This window comes from Tripterygium wilfordii, chromosome 18 (genome assembly GCF_013401445.1).
Source record: "Tripterygium wilfordii isolate XIE 37 chromosome 18, ASM1340144v1, whole genome shotgun sequence".
Lineage (NCBI taxonomy): Eukaryota > Viridiplantae > Streptophyta > Magnoliopsida > Celastrales > Celastraceae > Tripterygium > Tripterygium wilfordii.
The window spans coordinates 3,459,603-3,466,961 of NC_052249.1; the positions used below are offsets into that span (position 1 = coordinate 3,459,603).

General features: G+C 36.7%; 1 pseudogene; it reads left to right on the top strand.

Moving 5' to 3' along the window:
* The first annotated feature begins 5,168 nt into the window (after positions 1-5,168).
* On the top strand, positions 5,169-7,142 carry LOC119983829 (annotated as a pseudogene).
* Positions 7,143-7,359: the final 217 nt, after the last annotated feature.

The following is a 7,359-nucleotide window of genomic DNA, read 5'->3' on the forward strand; positions in this document are numbered from 1 at the left end:
TCGGGAGGGGGGATTGATAAACCTCATCATGGCTGTCAAACTTAGAGTTCATCTCTTTCACTGATATGCTGCACAACTTGTGAAGCTTCTGTTTATATGGGTGCCCTAGGTTTGGTGTGTCACATGATCATGGTTTACCTTTCACAATTTGGATCATGGGTTTTACTCAAGTTAAGTTGTTGGGCTTCTTATCTTTATTTGGGCCTTTCATATTGTTGGGCCGCATTTCATATTGATGGGCTTTAGTATAGTCAAATTCTCTTAATGGAGCCGCTATTTACACATAGATTTGAATTCTTTGTACACACTTACTTAACACATCCAATTTTTTTTCCAATACACACATTGGAATTTCTCAAATTACCTTTCCTACATATTAATTACATAACTCCATTCATATTTTAAAAAGATTAGCAGTTCCAAAAGAAATTCATACTTCACATGTTTTGAGAATAAAACAATTGATCACCAAATCAAACCCACAATAGAATATGGGTTAGTCTCGTCTCCATTACTCAAAGATTAAAAAAAAAAAAAAAAAACCAGGTAATGCAAAATCAATTTGAAAAAAAAGTTTTAGTTGGAACTTTATTTAACCGTACACCCTCTGCAGGCACTATAACTCCAGCCATTGATTTAATATTGTGAGACTCTGCCTCTTTATGAAAAAAAAAACTCCATCCATCGATGTTTACTATACAGAGTCGGAGAGTATTTGAAAGATGAGATTGAAACAAAATTAGAGAGATAGGTTTAATATACATGACAAGCTTGTTTGCTTGGCCGATTGAAAACAATTGAGAAAAATCTTAGGTCAACAACCATAGATAGCATGTTTCGTCCCTATCTTCCTCTTCTTCTTGCTGCCATGAATTTACATAGTTTTTGAAAGTACATGGATTGCAATGATATGATGCTATATTTGACTTTCTGTTATTTATGTTATTAGGGAAATAAGACTGTTATTGAGTCCGTTAAGAGAGGTTTCTTTTGCTAATGTGGCTAAACACCGTTATTTAGTCTGTTAACTAAATCGGTTACAGAAGCATATATAAGCCTCTTCTTCCTTTGTAAAACACAGATTTGATGAATACAAAGTTGAGTTCAGTTTTCTTTCATTTCTTTCTGCAATTCCACATCGCATTAGGTTAAGGTCGAAGGTGGTTGTATCATGCAAAAAGTTCAGTTAATAGGTTTTAAGATAATTTCATATAAGGATAAATTAGTATTCTTAAATTTTTGAAGATATTTGTGTGCAAAGAGTCCAAATTCGTGTGCAAACAACGGCCCCATTCTCTTAAATGAGTTTATTATTCTTTTGTCTTTTATTAGTACATCTCTGGTCAAATTAAGATGAACATTGTAGTGTTTTCTATTTGAGAGATTTTGATCTCTCTTGTAGGTTGAGCAAGACATCTGCAATAATATGAACTTGTTCTTCTCTCTTCTTCCACCTCATTCTCTTCATAATCTTTCTACTTGCAAATTAGTGACACAGTGAATAACATCATTGACTCAATTTATATCAGTGTCAACTTTTAGTTCGCCAAACACCTCACGACATATTATACAGCTTTTTTCCCCACGGCTTTTAAGCTAGTATTGAAAATCAATCCAACAGCTCTACCAAACATAGCTTCTTTACGTTATGCAAGCGTACTAAGTAAATCCTGAGGCCATTAAGGACAGGTTTTTGGGTCATTTAGAGTGTGTTTGGATTGAGGGAATGGAAGGGGAGAGAAGGTAAGAGAATGGAAGGAATAATAGTTTTCCCTATCTCATGTTTGAATATTTAAAATAAAAATAAAAAGAAAATTAGTTTAATTTACTAGTTTATCTTTATTTTTTATGTTACAGTGTTATTTATAAGGGTAAAATATGTTTTTAACATATTTATAACTTAATAAGTCATTCATTTCCTTCAAATGACTCCATTTTGATGAGGAAGAATTTTGACAAAAATTTAATGAAATTTTCCTTCCAATTCCTTCCAAATCCCTCCTCTTATTTTTTTCTAAACTATCGAAACAAGTGAATTGGAGGAAGTTCCCTTTCCCTTTTCTTTCATTCTCTTCAAATCTCTCAATCCAAACACGCTCTTAATATAAGGATACTTTAGTCAATTAAATTATTTTTAAAAAAAATTGTGTTTGTTCAGCCTAATTGCAAAAATGTTAAAGATCCCAGTAAAAAGCATCTCAGTCATCCCAGTAGTGGATCTTGTCCCTTGATTGATGTAAGTGTAAGGGCCTACAAAACCTAGTGATTGAACTAGAGAGTGACACATCCACTACTAGGATGACTATGATGCTTTTTACTGGGATCCATATCACTTTTGGCCTAATTGTGTGTATAAATAACCGTACCCTATAATTTATTATTAAAATTAATTTTAAGTAAAATTATAAATATTTTATATCAAAATTTAAATGATTATCTTAATATTAATAATTTTATTTTCCTTATTTTATTATAAATATTATTCTATGATTTTTTTATTTCTTATTATATTATAGTGAAAAACAACGAGTTTTACTTATTTTAAGAGAGATGGTTTCACAGACTACATCTGAACTTCACACTTCCCAGGTGGATAATCAACTTTGGAGGGGACCTACCAACAAGAGTGAGCTTAGTTGACAATCGACTAAGTTAGGCATATGTGTACCCAAGGTTTAATTCCAACCACAAATGTAATTCTCTATGGTATTTCAAAAAAACTTTGGAGGGGACCTCCACTTAACTACATCAAAGCTAATTGGAATGCGACATCTCATACCCACTCTTTGATAACCGGATTTGGGTTTGTTTTTAGAGATACGTATGTGGATGTTATGGCATGTAACACACTTGAAAGACAATCTGTGATGGACCCAACTTTAGCTGAGGCCTTTGCTGCCCTACATGCAGTTAAACTAGCTTGTGATTTGGGTTTCACTCTGATATGAGTCCAAGGGCTTATTAGTCTTTTCAACTGTTACTTAGTTAGTTGATTCTGTTAACTAATACGTTAATTCCAAACGAAAGGTTAACAGTCCTTAAGTCGGTTAAGATAGAGGTGGCTATTTGTTGTAAGACAGATTTAGAAATATTGTTGAATGAAGATTCCTTTCTTCACCCTCTATGTTTTCTCTGTAAATCTTCTTCTACCTGTGTTCTTGTGCAAAGGTTGAGGTTTGAACGAGGTCAAAGCTATCAATTGGTATCGAAGACCTACAATTCATTCCCTGTGCATGCCGCGATACCACACCAGAAAAGTAGCTATGGATGGTCATGTATCTGCATTGGAAACTTTGATTGAAAAAACTTTCAGTTGCTTACGATAATCTTCACACACATGTCGATGGCGAGATTGCTAATCTTGCTACTTCATTTGAATCTCGATTGGATTCAAAACTTTCTTCTGAATTTAATCGCTTGCGTTGTGATTTTATTCGAAATGAATCTAGTTCTATGGAGGACGAAGATAGGGGTGAATTTGGGTTACATCAATTTGGAAGACGAGTTGATATCCAGGAGTAGAAAAGCTTTACTCCACGAATAGCATACCAAAAGATCGATTTCCCTAGATTCAGCGAAGGTGATGATCCTCTTACTTGGATATATCGTGCAGAACAATATTTTCATATTACAATACTCAAGAACACCATAAGGTTGTGGTGGTTTCTTTCAATATGTAACTATGCATTGGAATAATGTAATTATTCACTTCGAATAGAGTTTTGAACGTCCAAAGAAACAGGAGAGCACCCCAACCAACTTTAAGGCAAAAACAACACAGGTACCAAAGATAAACAAACCCACAACATGAAAGACCCAAAACACTAAAGCCACAATATGGAAGACCCCAAACAAACAAATCCACAACATGGAAGATCCTAAATAGCAGGCGCAATAGCTGAAGCCACCATCGCAAATAAGAACTGCGACCAACCAGCCAAGAAAGAACAGTAGCGACCCACAAACCGAGTTATGAAGATATGACTATCTCATTTTATACAGGTTCTAATTACATTGTTTCGGTTGATAATTACACAATATCTGACCTCCAATTTACAAACCGATTCCCAAACAAAATCAAATTTTTGTAAACAAAACCAAGATCTTCACTCTACAAAATCAAATGTCTTCACTCTTCTTAGTGATAATCCTAAACAAAATCAAATTTTTTGGAAATTTGACACTCTCTTCCCTTGTTATAAAAGGTCTCACCTTTATAAATATTCAAAACCACCACCAACCTCCACTAATGCTTCTCCACAACTTCCTCATCACCATCTAACAATAGTATCATTGTCTTCCTAGCTCGTCACCAGATCTACGGCATCGTGTAAAGAAGATGAATAGAGAGAGAGGTTGTAGGTGGAGAGTGGTTGGAGAGAGACAAATGTTGCAGAGGAAGAATGGAAAGAGGGAGAGAAGAGAGCGAAGTGAGAGAGACATGAGAGAAGTATGTCTCTCCTTTTGATTTCTAGGGATTCCTTTTTGTATTGGATTTTCTTCCTAGAACCCGACCATTTTGTTTCTTAATTTTTTTATTATTTTGAATTTGCCATGTTAGTGTGCACATGTGGCATGCCACATGTGTCTATGGACATTTATGAATGTTTGGTTATGTATGACTAATGCTACCGAAATCATAACAATAATATTTTGGGCCTATATTAAAAAAAAAAATGGTGTTTCCGCTTTGTGGGAGCTTCTAATATGCCAATGAATTGGGGCAGCGGAACCGCTTCTACTTCTGCTCCATCAAAATAGTTTTGAAAAAGTTTGTGCCTCAGATATTTTTCTACCTCAATCCCTCGTATATTCTCACACCCGCAAGTAAACTATCTCTGTTATTAAAATATCTTAATACGATGCCGGACAAAAAAAAAAAGAAGAAAAATCTTAATACAACCATGCATCACGTCTACAGTAACAAAAACTTTACCCTCATCAGCAGCCGTTATATAGTTCGGGACCCACTGCCAATTTATTCCGTCATCTAAGCGTACGAATTTGCCCTTTATGTTATGCGAAATGGCAGTCGTCTCCAATTGAGGACCCCAGGTGTCCGGATGAAAATGGAGGGTACTTTCGTCATTCACTCTCTACCTACTGATGTCAATCGTGGTAGGTGATAAGAACAATGCGGCTAAGCATTCTTCGCTGTCAGAGTCCAGTTGATCCTCTCTCGCTTTGTAGATATATATGAATCCCTCATGAGAATCAGTTTCTAAAAGAAAAAAAAAAAGAGTCATCGTACATTATAGTACAGTCTGGAATCGGAGAGATTTAGAACCGAAAGGGAAATCTAATCGAGGTCCCAAGCTACAATCGCTATAATGGGGTTGTTTTATTGAATCAAACCATCTCCCTTTGAACCCAAATCACCAAAAAAACAAAAGGGGGTTTTTGTGATTTGTGGGTCATCCATTCGTTCAACAATGGAGGCTCAGAAGCAGTATATTACGAGTGAAGAGCTCAAGAAGCATAACAAGCCTGATGATTTGTGGATCTCGATCCAGGGGAAGGTGTACAACGTCACAGATTGGGTTAAACAACACCCAGGTGGTGATGCCCCTCTCTTGAATCTGGCAGGCCAGGATGTCACTGATGCTTTCATAGCTTATCATCCAGGGACTGCTTGGGAATATTTGGATAAATTGTTTAATGGGTATTATCTCCAGGATTTCCATGTCTCTGAGGTATCTAGGGATTACAGGAGGCTTGCCTCTGAATTTTCCAAATTGGGTTTGTTTGATAGGAAGGAGCATGTCTGTTTCTGGTCACTAACGCTGTTGCAATGATGTTTTGTGTTGTTTTGTATGGTGTTTTAAGATGTGAGAGTGTTGGGGCTCATTTGGGTTCTGCATTCTTGCTGGGGTTCCTGTGGGTGCAGAGTGCCCATGTGGGTCATGATTCTGGTCATTACCAGGTTATGTGCAGTCGTGAATTTAACAAAGTTGCACAGCTTCTCTCTGGGAATTGCTTGACTGGAATCAGCTTTGCTTGGTGGAAGTGGACTCACAATGCGCACCACATTGCCTGCAATAGTCTTGATTACGATCCAGATCTCCAACACATCCCAGTTTTTGCGGTATCTCCTCGTTTCTTTACTTCAATAACGTCTTGCTTTTATGGGAGGACATTGAAGTTTGATTCATTGGCTAGATATCTAGTGAGTTACCAGCATTGGACATTTTATCCAATTATGATTGTTGGGCGTGTGAATTTGTACATACAAACACTCCTGTTATTGTTTTCAAGGCGAAAAGTACCCGATAGAGCATTGAACATAATGGGAATTCTTGTTTTCTGGACCTGGTTTCCAATTCTAGTTTAGTTCCTACCAAATTGGACAGAGAGGGTATCGTTTGTGTTTGCAAGCTTTGCTGTGACATCTGTTCAACACCTCCAATTTTGTCTGAACCACTTCTCCGCCAATGTTTATGTTGGACCTCCAAGTGGGAATGATTGGTTTGAGAAGCAGACTGGTGGGACTGTTGACATCTCTTGCTCACCTTATATGGATTGTTTTTTCGGTGGTCTTCAGTTTCAGCTTGAGCATCATTTGTTTCCCCGATTGCCGCGGTGCCATTTGAGGAAGATTTCACCATTGGTTCAGGATCTGTGCAAGAAGCACAATTTGCCTTACAGAAGTGTCTCATTTTGGGAGGCTAATAAGTGGACAATTAGGACTCTCAGGACTGCTGCCTTGCAGGCTAGGGATTTGGCTAACCCTGTCAACAATTTGCTCTGGGAAGCTATTAACACACATGGATGAGATTAGGTACAATTGGGTTTCCATTCTTGCTTGATTGAGTCACTTGGAGCTATTGGAGCAGTTAAAGATGAGAACTGGTATTGCGTAGTATTTCTTCGGCTGCAATTTGCTTTTTTTTTTCCCTCTTTCATACTGCTTCGATATATTATTTGGATTGTTTTTCTCTTGTTCCGGCATTTAAATTCTACTTAGTTTTGGTTATGAACGGCGGGCTTGTTTGATTTCATAGCTGCTTCAAATCTTCCATAAAAATCTTACTACTATTAGTAGGAATATTATCTAATTTGTACCCCCATTGTTATGAGAACTTTTCCTCTGTTTATAAAGGATTTCTCATATATGATAGATGAGCAGAACAATTTTGGGTTCACCTTTGTTTTCTTTGCAGCATAATTTTCTTCGAATGAGATATTGATATATGTATGCTCAGCCATAAACACTGTATTGTAAGAGCATTGTTGGTTATCAGGATTTTTCTCCATCTTTGGGGCACTACGATTGGTCTATGTTTGGAGTAACTAAGAATGGAGTCTGACGAGATTTGTAATGAATTGGTGTGGACTTCCATCAAAGAGTGAAGAATGGGA